Source organism: Bombus terrestris, chromosome 3, assembly GCF_910591885.1.
Source record: "Bombus terrestris chromosome 3, iyBomTerr1.2, whole genome shotgun sequence".
Taxonomy (NCBI): domain Eukaryota; kingdom Metazoa; phylum Arthropoda; class Insecta; order Hymenoptera; family Apidae; genus Bombus; species Bombus terrestris.
The window spans coordinates 5,870,174-5,885,708 of NC_063271.1; the positions used below are offsets into that span (position 1 = coordinate 5,870,174).

General features: G+C 39.1%; 1 protein-coding gene across 9 annotated transcripts in view; it reads right to left on the reverse strand.

Moving 5' to 3' along the window:
* The window catches only part of LOC100648390 (TWiK family of potassium channels protein 18), a 287,911-nt gene that overhangs the window by 59,886 nt on the left and 212,490 nt on the right, over nucleotides 1-15,535 (reverse strand). The window lies entirely within an intron of this gene.

Genomic DNA, 15,535 nt, shown 5'->3' on the forward strand with positions numbered 1-15,535 from the left:
TTTCGTCGTAGAAAGAGGCGCGTGTACGCAACTATCAGTAATAAAGCCGTGATTCTTTCGATTATTAATATCACGATTTTATTATTCGCCTTTATTCAAAATGTTGATGCTGCGATCTTCGCTGCGATCGTCGAAGAATTTCGATAGCTTTGTGTTACGACGATATTAAAAATACCACGGAAGCGTTCCTAGATTTCAACAGTGACGCCAGAGCCGTCGCTATACATTTCTGTATAAGGTACAAAATCTTCCGTGGAATCTTCGAATTTAAATATCACTGAACATCGAGTCGCTCACAGATCCTGAATCACGCGTGGATATCAAGAACTCCAAGGGCTTTAAACCGGTTGATCTTGCGATGCATTTATGGATGTCGAAGCCTGGAGAAATCGCGCTATACCCGTCACGGTTTCCGTTTAAGACGAATCGACTTTTCCTCTCCCTTGATTCACCATGCCGGCCGTACTTCCCTCCATTTTTATCCGGCAACCTTCCTACGCTTTCTTTTGTACGATCTCGCGAGTTCTGTATTAGTGGATTTGAGGATGATCATCGATTATGGTCCCTCCGCTGGAAGGTTCTCCGGTAACCGAAGGAGGCACACGAGGCAACAGAAATTCCAAAGAACTCCTCCACGATTTCCCAAAGGGCCTGCCTCGATAATTCAACGTCCAGCGTCCACCTCGAATTCAACTGTCTTCTCCGGTATATCGAACCCATTGTGGCTAGTGTCGGATCTCTGATTCTTCCCAAAATGTGATACGGCCGGTACAGCCGTCGAAAAAGAAAAAAAAAGACACAATCTATGAAGTTACGTTGCACCGATCTTTAGCAGTGTCCCTTTATTTGTTACCTTCGTTTTTATATAATTGGGGGAAATACGAAGCTGATTTGTCAGACATTATATTCCGTCGGAGAACGATGAAAAATTATTCGTCACTTTCGTGATAAAAATCGCTGGTAATCTCGTTGATATTAATCTCGATACAATCTCTTGATTTAATCTCTATCGAGAAGCGATGGAACGAACTTAACGAATCGATGAGCGAACGCCACTTGAAATCAGGAATAACAGCTTTGGGAAATTAATGCAGATTATTGGAAAACCAATTTCAAAGACAAATTTTATAAACCTAGTAAGAGGCAAATGCTAAAAATTATGTATTTCTCTAAAATATATATTACAGGATATATCGGAATGCTTAGTAAATATTACGTAAAATTTAGTATTGCTGCTTGTACACAGGATACAGTCTATTCATAGATACGGTCAAATATAAAAATCTAAGTACGCAACAAAAAAGAGATTAAAAAGTAATTTTAATTTTGCTCGTAAGCAAACGGATCGACGACGAGTAGAAAGATTCTTCGACTTTTCAATTTTCCTATCGCGATCGTTTACGGGAGAGATTCGAGCTAGTTATCAGTAGTAATTTTATTCCCTCGATTCCTCTGTGGTTTCGACGCGCGTGAGCCGAACCCTTCAAAATTCGATACCAGCGATAAAACCTGTTTCGCTGGTTTCCTTCTGAAAATCTCGGTTTCCGAAAACCCCGATACCCGTGGAGCAACGTTTCCACGGATTTAGCGTTCGCCAGGCTTCTTTTCTACTCGGCACCTAGAAACCAATGTAGTTCACAACCGAGCATTCGCAGACATACGCAGCCGTATTTGAACAGGAAAATTGGCCGCATCCAGTTACCGATTCGCGTCCCGAGCAAACAAACGGCCACAAACACATCGAAACCCGATCCCGCAAACATAAAAGAAGAGACAATGAATTTGAACTCGTCGGATACTAACTCGATGCTAATTTATAGTCTGTCCTGATCGATGTTCTCGATCTTGGTTTTTACAGGCGGAGAAACGGTTTGCCTTGAGAACAAACTATCGAAGCAGACTCGCGATCGTAAATCGGCCCCCGCGACGGCGCTTCCATGGATCCTCACCTTTTCCACTTCCGTTCCGATTTCCAACCCGTTCCACACCTATTCTCTCGCCTTTCTCTTCGTTTTCTGTCTTTACAGCCCGTTTACGAACATCCCTGTGTATCCTCGTAAACGAGCGATAGTTTCTTGCCCTTTTCCTTCCTCTTTCCTTTATTGCGAACGATCGAAGACGACTCGTTCGAATTTTATGGTTTATCGGGGCTCAGGACCTAGTCGAACCAGGGCCAAACGATTCAGGGTTATTTACATTGATTTATGGGATTCGTAACACCTTTTACAATGCTTTAACCCCTGAACGTGCGATTTTTGTGGACCAAATCGGTGCATGATTTTTATTTCGTCAGAGTTGTTTCTCGGCTACGTAATAATTACGTCGTGGACACTTATGCGAATACATATTTTTCTCAATATAATTGGGAAACTACAACTTGGATAAAAGAACTATTTTGTCTGTTAAACGTTATAAATGTTACTGTACTTTCGATATTTTATACATTTTTGCATATTACGCGCATTCTATGGATTTTCACATCTACCAATTTTTCACAAGCGAGTAATACTCCGCAATTCGACTAATGATATCTACATCGTTTCGTCGTTCTAACGATGCACCTTGCGTTCTTCGCACGGTTAGGTGCAAAATACGACGTGAAACGTTGTTCACACGGAATTAATATATTTCTCAACGTTAAAGTCTATTTTTATCAAAGCACGTACTTATTAATTTTGTGTAACTTCGTTCGATATCCATGGTGCTGACGAAATTTCTAAATTCCTTGCCCCTGTTCTTAGATCTCTGGATGTTCTTTCAGACAACTTACGTAACAAGGATAGCTATCCTTGGCATTCGCTTCGACATTTTGTTAACACTACCTCTCTCTCGTACACAAAGCGATCCCAGCATACTTTCCTAACTTCCTAAATTGGAGTGCACCTCCGAACACCTCCGCTTCCTCCGCCAACAGTCGAGTATTCGTCTTTCGACGCGACGAATGCCACGACGTACCGACCTTAAAATTGCACGTCGGCTGCGTTTTACCTCCTAGAGCTTCCACCATCGGAGATTGCGCCGCAGCTGGCTCGTACATTAGCATTTATAACCAATTTCCAGCGAGAATCGGGAGATAACTGGCTCAGAGTGTCGAGTGCACCGACCGACCAGTTCATCGTTGAGAATCATGGCCGTGTGACTTTATGGGGGTTGGCGTCGTTCGCGGAAACGGAAAGGGAACCGGCGGTGACCGCGCGTGCAAAAGAAAAACGAAAGGTGGAAGGAAACGTGAAAGGCACGGGAAGGGGAAGACGGCATAGCAGGTAGACGATAGAAGGGAAGCAAGAAGGGTGAAATGCAATTTCTCCGTTCGGCGCTTCTACGCTGGCGGGAGAACCACCTGTGCTCGTCTCAGCGACTTTTAAATTCGTACCATTGTCGGTTCTATTTGCTGAAAAATGTTTATTCAATTCCGTTTACCGTCACTGCAAGATATTTACCCGGTCGCTTTTGCTCGAATAGCCGCGTCGCACCACTACAAGCAATGGGAATTGGATGAGGCTGAGATGCGAGGTGGATGCTGGTGGCTTCGGGGGTGGTGAGCACAGATAGAGGATGACAGAGAGCCGAGAGAGAAAGAGAGGTAATTTCTCGCTAAGCAAAGTGGAGCAAATTTTCTAGCAAATAGAGCAACGCCAGGTAAGTGTCAAAATAGCTTTGGTTTATGAGCACGATATGACTTTTTAAACCCCTATCTGCTGACTATACCGAATTCGATATCCGGCTGGCTGCCAGTCTTCCCTCTATCTATTTTTATTGCGATAAACTTACGACAGCATCGTATTTGAAATATCATTCTCTATCGATAGGAAAGAATAGGAAAATTTCTTTTGATTAAATTTAAAAACGACCGCGAATATTTTATTAAACGTGGGAAGATTCGAAGGAAGAGATGGTTAATTTTAATAAAATACCGCGTGCTAAAAAAACTAAACCAATCAAAGAATGAATAAATTTCTCGGTTATCTGGACTCGTCTGAAATAAACATTTATGCGAATCAATAAATTATAGATCTGATAAATTCGTAGTAGCCTTCGATGTTCCGCTTCCATTCGATAGAACGAAAATGGAGTAATATTAGCTTTTGTTTCGATTTCCCTTTAAATTTGCACGATTTCGTACAGCGACCAACGAAATCACAGTCGGCGATGCAAAATTTATGGCAGTGGCAATACAGGCAATCGAAAATTTCATTAAGCTGGCACCGTCATGATATTCAAACTAGTCGGGATCAATGGAAAATAGGGTATACACATGGTGATACAACGTGGTCCGTTCTGAATTTAAAGCACTTATCGTGTTTCATAAGATTTCCTCTTATTTCCATATTTGATGCTTCAACGCTTTCGTTAAACCGTTTTTCGTCGATGACGTTAATAAAATTGTTTCGAATCTAATCATTAAAAATCTATTAAAATACGCTGTCAACCATAATTACGGTATCCGTTGATGATACAAATGGAATGTTTTCTACTACTTTTATTTTTTACTTATTTTAATATTTTACGGTTTTGTTCGCATCATACCTGCTCTTGATGTAAAATACCAAAAAAAAGAGGTAAAATTCATTGAAATTTTCCAACAAATGTAACGTAGTAGGTGTTTTAATATTTAAGATTATTTAAGGTTTTAATAAATAAGGCGTTTAGAAACTAGATAATGTACGGCTGTGATAAGAAAATGAAAAAGAGTTTCAAACAAAGCGACCGATTTTTCAATTGTTATCGACGATGCTTGCAGCTGTGACAATCTGAAAGACTACGACCTTTAATCAAGATTCTCGAACTAATTAGGGCCGCGTCGCGTCGTCGCCTGTTCATTGGCAATTGCCGTGTTATAATCTTGCTCGTAGAGTTAACGACATCAGCACGTGAGCTACAGTCCTTGAATGTAGATGCATGATGCTGAGGTGTCGTTAATTACGGGAATTCTACAATTCAAATTAGCGACATACAGCCTGCCTTTCGACGAGGCGCATTATGCATCCGCCCAGAGAAAAAGAACAGATTATCTAGAAAGCGGAAAGGATAAATCTCTTTAAACAAAATGAAATTAAGTTAAAATAAATTAAAGTTAAATCAATTGAATGTAATCTAAAAATGTCTACCAACAATCGTCAAGAATCGATAAAAACTTCAACAAAAGAGCAGAATATCTAAAACGTGAAACAAATAAATCTTTTTAAACAAAAGTAAACTACTGATCAAATGTAATTTAAATTCCTACGAATATTAATAAAGAACGCGCCGACGAATGCTTCGGCGAAAGAGCAGATTATCTAAAAAATGTAAAGAATTAATCTCTTTAAACAAAATTAAATTACCGATTAAACGTAATACAAATTCCTGATAGTAATAATTACAAAGAACATTCCGACTTCGACGAGAACGCTTCGGTAAGAGAACGGTTTATCTAAAGTATAAAGAAAGGACAGATCTCTTTAAGTAGAATTAAATTACTGGTTAAAACGTAAATTTAAAAAATAATAAAATAAATTTCTACGAATGATCGTTAAGAATACTCGAACAGGAACTGAATTTTGGCTCGATCAAGAGTCGTGGGATGCACCCAGTTCGATTGATAAACCAAGCCCAAACGAGTCGTTACTCCAAGTACTTGCATTTGTAAGCTTTTTACGAAAGTCCATTCGGTTAACCTCAGAGGCATTCGAACAAGAACTGAACGTGATGAAACATCGTTAGACGTCGACTGGGAAAGGAACGACAAAAAACTATCGCACTTGGACAAATAACGACGATACATTCCTCGCAGCTGTTTGCCAAACTTTATCACCATCGTTTCGGTGCACACGAGCGCATCGATATTTCCGCACGTACACCGTACCGTGCATTTACACGTGTGCGAAAACCTGTGCACAGCCATAAGCAGGTGGAACAACCTCGAGAAGAAGTGTGGCAACTTGCAGACAATTTCTGTTGTTTCACGTAGCCATTCCTCTGTTTTCAAGCTTCTAAACGGCAGAAACAACCGCGTATGGAATAAAAGGAGACAGAGACAGTTGGGTTATTCGGAAGAACCGAGAACCACGAACAATGTAGCGTTAGGTAAGTGGTATTGATCCATTATTGTGTTCGCGACCACGGATCTTCGTGCTCTCGGCCAGAACACGGTTTTCTGCGAATTTCGAAGCGAGGTTTCAGGCCAACTTCAACTACAATGGCAAGTGGAATGCTTGCGTTATACTTGGCGGAATATTTGCAAACGTGTAGGTAATAGATACTCGACAAAAATATCCTCGAATATGACAAAAATATATCGAGATACGGAAATATGGTTTTCAGGCACGAGAAATTTGTTCAAGCGAATGATTTTATATAAAATATTGTAGACGTATTTTATTTTCTTCTTTAAAATCGGAGGAAAACGAGACGATTCAGGAGGAAAGTGCGTTATGCGTTTCATCTTTATATAAACGCGTGTATAATAATTCCAGGTTACGAGAACGATAATTTGCATTCTGTTACGTGAAAATTGATATTTACGTTCGCGGTAATCCAGATTTCTTGCTCTATTCGTAATCTCTCGGAGATAAAATAACAGGACCTACGTGGACGTCGAAAACACAAAATAGGGGAGCAATAGAGTAAGAATTATTATGTTTGTTACCTTTTATTCGTCATTACGATGTGAAAAAAAGTTTGGAGGTAAAATGAATTCAGAGACTGCAGAAGAAAATAAATCCTTTAAAAATTTGTCGAAAGGACAAAAGATGGGATGCTCCTCGGTTAAAATGAAAAGGACAATGACGCGAGATACAGGAAACGGCGTAAAGAAAAGCAGGAAAGAGCAAAAATAATAGAAGCGGAGATAACAACATGGCATGCAAGATGGTTGCGGAGCGTGAAAAAAAAAAAAAAGAAAAAAGAAAGAAAATAATAATCTACGACTTATGACATTCTTTCAAAATGGCGTGCTTGCTTTCTCGTATACAACCTGGCGAATATGGGCACAACGAACCGATGTGTAACGCTGCAAAATGGAACAAGGTTGAAATTTGTGTTCCGAGATGAAATTCCCTTCTGTACGTAACCAACGATACTTGCGAAGGCGTATCCGTTCGGGAAAGTCCTTTCTCGATTTAGCTTGCTAGAGAATGCGGTTACGCGATACCATCAGACGATAGAGAGCGTATGCTCGTATTTTCCAAAATTAGCGATGCAAGGAAGCTTACTTCGTCCTGAAAACTCGTTCCAATTTTTTCCGGATTCCTGTCTGGTTAAGATTCTCGTCAGCTCTCGACGAACAGACGTACCTGTGTACAATTCCGTTCAAACTGATAAATATCGATCGGTATGGAGCAACGTCGTGGAATTTATGAAATTCTTTAGAATGTTGTAAAAATGTACAACTTTTTTCAGCGAAATATTGTTCCTTGCCTCTGTAGTAATATATTTTCTTTCCTTTTTTGCATCTGTAATATCTATAGTCTAATACCATAATATTAATAAACAAATACTAGATTCATAGGATAAGATGCAAAATAGAAGATAATAAACGAAAGAAGACAATTGATTTTGTAAACGCGAAAACGTGATTGTTTATTAGTACAAAGAATGGAATGTTGAAAATGATTGGTTGGCTGTGTCTCGCGCAATGGCTTGATGTCTGAATATTTTCGGTAAATTTTCCAACTTGAATATTTTGTAAAACAAAGTTAATCATATCGTGTAAGATTCTTTTATGCCGCATCGAAAAAGGAAAGTAACTTGCCTCATTTTTAAGAATTGCTATACGTATGCGAAGCTTATGAAAAGAAGTTGTACGTTGTATAGATTAGAGGAATAGCGTAAATGTAAACCGGCGCGTGTGTGTAGTAGCAGACTAATTAGAAGTTAATTGCCGGTATAAATGTTATACTATTTACCATCGGCGCGCTACATTACACACGGATGTTACGTTGTAGCATGTAAACGTGATATTATTGGCCGACCGCTCGTCGATGTCACATTAATGCGCGCTGGATCTTGTCAAGCGACAGTGACTATCGCTATTAGTTCTATTACAAAGAGTTGCCAAACCACGTCAGTTTATCGTGTGCGTTACCTCTATTCGCATCGACACATAATCGGTAACTGAATTTTGTTGATAAACGTTTCAGCAGATTATTTGAGTACTCGACAGTCTACAGTCGAAACCACTTAACACGTGGCTGATTTCATAATGTATAGCGACATTCTAAAGGCTACTGATCCGGATGTATTAATGTATTTGTATTATAATTCTATTTTTTGTTTAATTCTATACGAATAGAAACAAATCTATCAATTTTTCACCAAAAATGTGAAAAAATTGTGATTTTCTATCGCCCCTTTCTATTCAGAAACTTTTCTATCTTTGGTTTGAAAAGATAATATTGCATTTGCATTGCAATATTGATTTTTATGTATTTATAAGAGACTTGAAATATGAAGACACATAATACGAAGACATATATAGGGTATCCAAGTAATATTAATTAGTGGTTAAACTGTTTGGTTGATGTTAAGTTTCTAAAAGTTTACTTGCTCTATAAAATATAATAGAATTGTAGTTTATCATAGTTATCGGTGTAATAGACCAAGTTAATAATTCAGTATAAATAGGTACCTACAAGTTAACAGAAGATGATTGATTCGTATTCTAATCGTTACTAGAAAGCGGATATATTATATAATACAGCAATCAATTACCAGGTATAAAGTAGGAATAGTAGGAAAAATAAACGAGAAAAGCTGAATGCCGTGTAATTCGCAAGGAAAATAGTCATGTTGAAGTAACTACGTCAAGAAAAACTCTACATCTTTATTTATGTATATTCGTGACCTCGAGACTGCTATTATGCAGAAATATTCTAAATAAGGAAAGGTGCATATTATTGTACCCTTGAATATACATTATGTTTTGGGTTGCAAGGATTAGGAAGAAAGCAGCTAATAAACAAATTTCTATTTATGTTCCCTGTAGCCTCTAGCCAAAGCTATAAGCTTAACTTTTTTGGTAATGTCCTTTTGCTATAAATATATGAACGTGCTCCCTTTCATTCCATTGTCTAGTAACACTAAGAGTCTAGCAACACTAAGAGAGTAAGGATCTGAATCAGCATAAACTTATACATTATAATTATACTGATACCTTTAATTATTACAATATACTTTTCTATTACAAATTCATCCACTCGTTCTTCAATCGGACAATCTCAAACTCAACAAGTGAAAACACCAAAGATATTATCTACCTATAGAATATCCAAAGCATAGTGCTTTCCGTAATACTTGATAGAGAAAACATCAGCTAATTGGGTTCCATTTTCCTAATTACTGTATTCTCAAAAATATGAATTTGCACGGAAATCCGCAGTCTAGTTACGAATCTGGTGAAACTTCCAAGATTAGGACGCTATCGAGTTTCCTAACTCCGTAATTTCGATAACGAAAACGACCGGAGATATTAAACAAGATTGGAATCCGATCATTCGATCTGCATCGTTGTAACGAACAATAACAAAAGAGGGAACGCGTTCTGTGGCAGGTTTTTCCATTTAAGTGGTATTTCCCGTTTATGGGCCGGGCAAATCGGCCCGGTAATTTCTGATGTAAACGCAACGCGGCGTTTACTATAAACGGGGAGAGAGTGTTATTGGACGGCGGGAGTCTCGGTCGGTGGCCACAATTGGTCGAATCCCGGCCGCTCGCGAAGAGTCGGCAATTCGGTTCAGTTTATTAGCAGGCTATGCTCAATTATCGTCGGTATGACAATAATTTGCTCTCGTTTACAGAGGACCCCTGGCCATGCAAACCTGCCGAATCAGCCGGTGGAATTAACCGAATGAATTCGAATTGTCCGGCACGTCGATCGATTCGTCGTCTCTCAGAGCTCCGTTGCTCATATTATTCTAGATGCAACGTCGAAATTGACCTACGTCCACGCGTTCGCTTGTGTCGCTGCAGGCCTCCTTCATTAGCGGAAGTAAGCCGAATTACGTGCTCCGGATTGCGTTTGAAGCCGCGCGCCACCAGGTCCAGGCTCGTTACGACGCCACCACCGAGAAATTCGTTAATTCGGCATTACAAAACGGAAATTAATTAGATTTCCCTATATAACGGGAGAATCGCTGCGCGGTAACACAGACGCTCGGGAAACGCTGACGATAGACGCGGCTGAATCGGATTCTGTTTATAGCTGGCGCTGTTGTTAACGCCAATTCAAGCCACAGTTTGAATAACGCCATTAAGTATATCGAATATTCTAATTGCACTCCTATTAGAATCGTACACGTACGGATTAGAGTCGTGGTTAAACAAGGAACCCGGTCAAAAAGAAGGAAACATGGTACGAATCGTGCAAATCTATTGGAAATTCTATTCAGACTCGTGATTAAATAATCGTTAAGAGAGCTTGTTATTTTCACGAAATACAAAACGCGAGAATCACACCGACCCCGTTTTAGTTTCAATAATAAATATTATACCGATGAACTATTTAGACCGCGGATTTTTATTCGTTCATGAAAAATGTAAAATCACAAAAATGTACGAGCGTACGTATAAAGATAAAAAATATTTCATGCGAAGTATTTGCTAGAACGTATAAAATCCACGTAATGTGTAAAAACATAAAAAAAAAAAAAAATATTCAGAGTTAAGTAGGTACTTGTTACGATATTTAATGGGCGAGATAAATGTTTACGTAGACCAAGTTTCCTTGGTTATGTTAATACAAGCACGAACTTGCATAAAAATCCGCGATGTAATAATAATAACTATCGTACCAATGAACTATTTCTACAGGCTGTTCGAATTTCATTGGAATGATCTGCCATACTAGTCGACTAAATATCGAATGAGAAAAATGCTGATATTGAAGAATATACGAAGAATCGAATCTCAATGAAATTATTTTAAGTCGGGGATTTCATATTCCACGATTATAGCGTATGTATTACAACATCAGAACATTGATTTCATTCTCGGAAACGATGTTCCAAAGATCTCGTTCAAGCTGCGATATCCGTAATCGTAGATAATGACGTATTTTACCCCTCGCAATTCGAAGCGTACGATTCGCGATTTTCTTCGCTCCTTCGCTCTTAACGTCTATACGATAGGTGGGAACGATTTCGAAATATCTCGAAACTTTATCGAAGCTTTTCTGTTCACTCGAAGCGCGAAAAGCGCTGTACGAGACACTTGAACGATTTCACCCGCTGTGAAACTTTCATTTTGTCGTTCCACCGGCGGAAAGTACCGCAAAAGCAGAGAAAAAACCGAATTGGCGAAAGAAGAGGGAAGAGGAAAGTTTCATCGAAGGAACAGAGAAGCAGAGAAATTACCAGCGAATGGCGAATTGTTTTTAGAACAATTGTTAAAACGGCTTGTTAAAGCGGTAATTCCTATTTAACAATTCTTTTTATTTATACATATTTATTATTTTGGCATTTTTTTTCTATCGCAGTAATATCGCCGGGATCATAATCGGGAAAGAAATGAATTTGTACCTATTAATACCGTTCTCCGTTGTTTATTGAGATAAAGTGCGATGAAAGAAAGCTCATTACTACCTCAACGATATTATACTCTTATACTTTAATGTCAACGAACCGAAAGTCGAGGAAAATGTAATTTCAATTCATTCGCTTAAGAAAGAGATTGACTTTTCATTATAAGTAACTCGCCAATTGTAAAATCATAATTCTACCCTTTCTCTTAACAAACCCCGTTCTACTTCGAAAGGAATAATACACATATATTACAATTTTACATAGAAATACTTTCTAAGATGTGTCTAGAGGATTAAGAGATTTCTCGAGCGTTTTATTCTTTTTAATGCCTTTCGCTGCGACAAATAACGCCGAGGAACAATAAACCATCAGATTCGTGTAAAAATAGAAACGTAAACGCGCGCACATAAATTCGGAGAAAATCCGAGCTAGGTTTCGAGCAAGGTTTCTTACGAAGTAGAAATTTTATCCGGAGAACCAACATTTCAAATATCCTTCCTATCGCTTTTCTTTCCATCGAGCGTTTCACGTTCGAGAAAATCAATGAACGCGTCTTCTATAATTTCGAAAATAAAGAAACCTGACGATCTCGCAGAGAAGAGAGGCAACTTCTACCAAACTAGTGACGTGAATTTCTTCTTATTCAAGGTATTTGAACATAATCCTACCCGGTGGATCGATTCCACCGCGTCTCTCCGTCGTCCGTAGAAAAAACGTTTGATCAGGAATTCAGAGGACGCGATGAAGTTTTCACGGAATAACCAGATAGAGATGTATATTTACTGATATTCGACGAAAAATTTATAGAAACGAGCGTCTCTGTTGCCTGTAAAACTTCGTTTTCAACTTTTCCCACGTATCGTCAGCTACTTGGCCTGTTATTGCGCTTTCAAACGATTCCGCGTGTTCGGAGTTACAAAAATATTTATTGCATTACCGCGTAAACCGAGTCAACAGCCGTGAAACCAGGACCGTGCATCGACGTGAACGTGTAAGTGGTGAACTGGCGTGTTAAAGCCAGCTCAGCTACTGAATTAATATTTCCTGACACGCATATATCTTGCAAACCACTTTTGCAGAATATTTTATAACGTTAAACTTGCCACACACGGATCAGAACAGTCAGAATTTAATCGATGATGTTTCATTAAATTCGCACATTGACTGTCATGGTTATCATCGGTAGCCTAAATTTATCATTACTAAATTTTCTGCAGTGATTAAAGTAAGATAAACTTCATGAACCTGGCAATTCTCAACGATACGAATGACCGACAATGGATCGCAAAAATATTCGTACTCTCGTCAGAAAACGCTTTTAGGTTTACATCGTTGAATTGTTGAATGAAAATTAGCGCTGTAATGAGACGCGACTGCCATAATTACGTTGGCAAAATTTGAACTGGATCCGAAAGTCTACGTAAAATTTGCAAGATACTTACTGCAAGCTTACAGTTGGTGAAAAATTAATATACGGTATGAATAATTGCTTCAAACACATAAAAGATATTTAAAATGATTTCGCGGAATTCATTACGAACGATTGCGTGTTTAAATATTTTTCTGATCTCTGGAAAATATATATCTGTATCGAATGTTTTGCAACTTGGGTATACATTTTTAAAATCGTTAAAAATTGTATCGATATGATCATGGTAATAGGGTGTACAACACGTGTAATTAGTTCGCAAAAAATATACGAATATCATCGGCAGCCACCGTAATGACATTGTCAAAAGAAAAAGTACGCGAACACGATATAACGTTTCGGAAAAATTAAACGCCACGGTGTAGTACTTACGTTATATCTCAATTTATTGCTGTTTCTGGAGCATCATAAAATTCGCGTGGCTGTCAACGTGTTAACAAATCTTCCTAACGAGATATCACGTGATCCTATCGATACTTTCATTCATATCGGGAAATTTAATTCATATCGATCAAAAAATTGCGCGTTGTCCTTCGACACGTGCAAAAGACGCGCGAATACGTACATATATTATTTACACTCACATACATACACAGATATATATTTCTATACGTATTATATATTATTGCGAGCATGGCACGAGGTCGAACTCGACGATGTTGACAGTCACATACAAATTGTCGCGGCGCGAAATGACAAATTAACGGCGCCGGCCCATTCATACGGACACTGATTAATTGCCATTTACTTGCAAATTTCCAGGGTGCGCGCGTTTACACGTTGCATGGGTAACCCTCAACCTATTCGTTTCCCTTTCTCCCGCCAAAATCGAGGTCTTCTCACTCTTGTTTGTGCATCCATGTCGCTGGTAAGCGGAGCCGAGCCGAGCCGAGTTGCGTCGCATCGTCGCGAATTTTGCTCCTGCGGCCGCCTAGCCGCGTTGACGCAGCTTGTTGTTTGTCATTTGTTGCGGACTGCATTAACACCGACCGCATAGCAGCGTAGCGGGATTCGTGCGAACTCAGTTTACGATACTTGCGCGGCAAAATCGTTGCCGGGCGGTAAAAACTCTGCGTTCACATGCTGTCGCGACTGCATCCAGTCAGCAAGATATTTTGTAAGAGAAGGTGCAATCAACGTTTTCTTTTTTTACTAATTGTATTTGCCAACACACAGTAGCTCACGAAAGTATTTCAACAGGTGTAGCAATATTTTACGAATATGTCATGTGCATTACACGAAACAGTTCGTAACGATCAGACTAGACCGTTATGATTATATCGGTGAAGTCTGAAACAGATGCGAAAATGTACACGAAAGCTACAAGGTATTTTGTGCAAGTAAATACATAGTTTGTAGAGACCACAAAACCACTTGAACAGCCAACTACGTACATTGTTGCAAAGTATGTTTAAAATGGCTATTCGTGCTGTATATTAATTTTTATTAAATACATGTTTGCATGAAATATTTTGTAGCTTCTGCGATATTTACATTTTCAGCTTGGTTTCAACATAACTTCTAAACGTTTCGTACAACACACGCAGTATATACGTCAATGTTTTCTATAGTAAATGTTCGAGCAATTTTATAAACAAGTGTACGAATAGAATCGATAGAAAAGATTCTGCAAACAGTTGGTAGCTATTATCGAATTTGAAACACGAGCAACTCCCTAAACTTCCGTTAATCACCTTCGCAACTCCAATAATAAGACTCAACTTTGTTCTAGCGTAACATGCAGCCCATCATCCGCAACAAAATCCAAGCGATCAAAAGAGAGTTGCTCGTTACTTGTGAGACTGCTCGGTAAACGGGATCGTTACCGAACCAGCATCCGAGTACGATTCCTCTCCATCAGACGAGCAATTTTGCGTTTGAGCTAGCTTTGAGCTATATGTTACAGTATCAACCCGCCATTTAAGCCCATGCATATTCCACCGTTCCGTGCGTCTCTTTCTCTCCTAGTGTCTATAGAGATGAGTGTAAACGTAAGTCTATTAAATGGTTCGACGATCCAGGGAACACGGAGCGCCAATGTCGCGCGGCAACTTCACCGGAAGTTGCCTGACATCGACAAAACTTTCGCCACGGTGTGCAAAGCTCTCTAACCAATTCTAGCTTGCTCGCGTACCGATGGTTGGCTCTTCCAGACTTCGTTTGCTGCAACGCTAATAAAATATCATGTGAAACGATCGTCCTTCGTAATAGGTGACGCGATAGTGCTCCCACATCGCTGTTCGTGTCATTATCGTTCTCGTTTGTGGGCTTGGTTCGTTGAATAAGCGCAATGGCATATGGTAGCTGGTCAAAATATTCGAACGCTCACCATGCACGATTTTTATGTATTCAATTTTAACGTATTACAGGGATTATACGAAGTTTTCGAAGTTTAAGTTTCGTTGGTATCGCAACGAGGCACGATTATCGTGATTGTATTAGTGAAATTTGAAATCAATTCGAAATCCGTATATGGAGGTAATTACAGATGGTCTAACTAAGTATTCTGGCTCATAGATAGAGCAATATCTTGAAAAATATCTTTGTCCTAGTTCTTACGGACTTTCGAAAGGAATTTTCTCATCGACGCCTTATTTATTGTTCGATA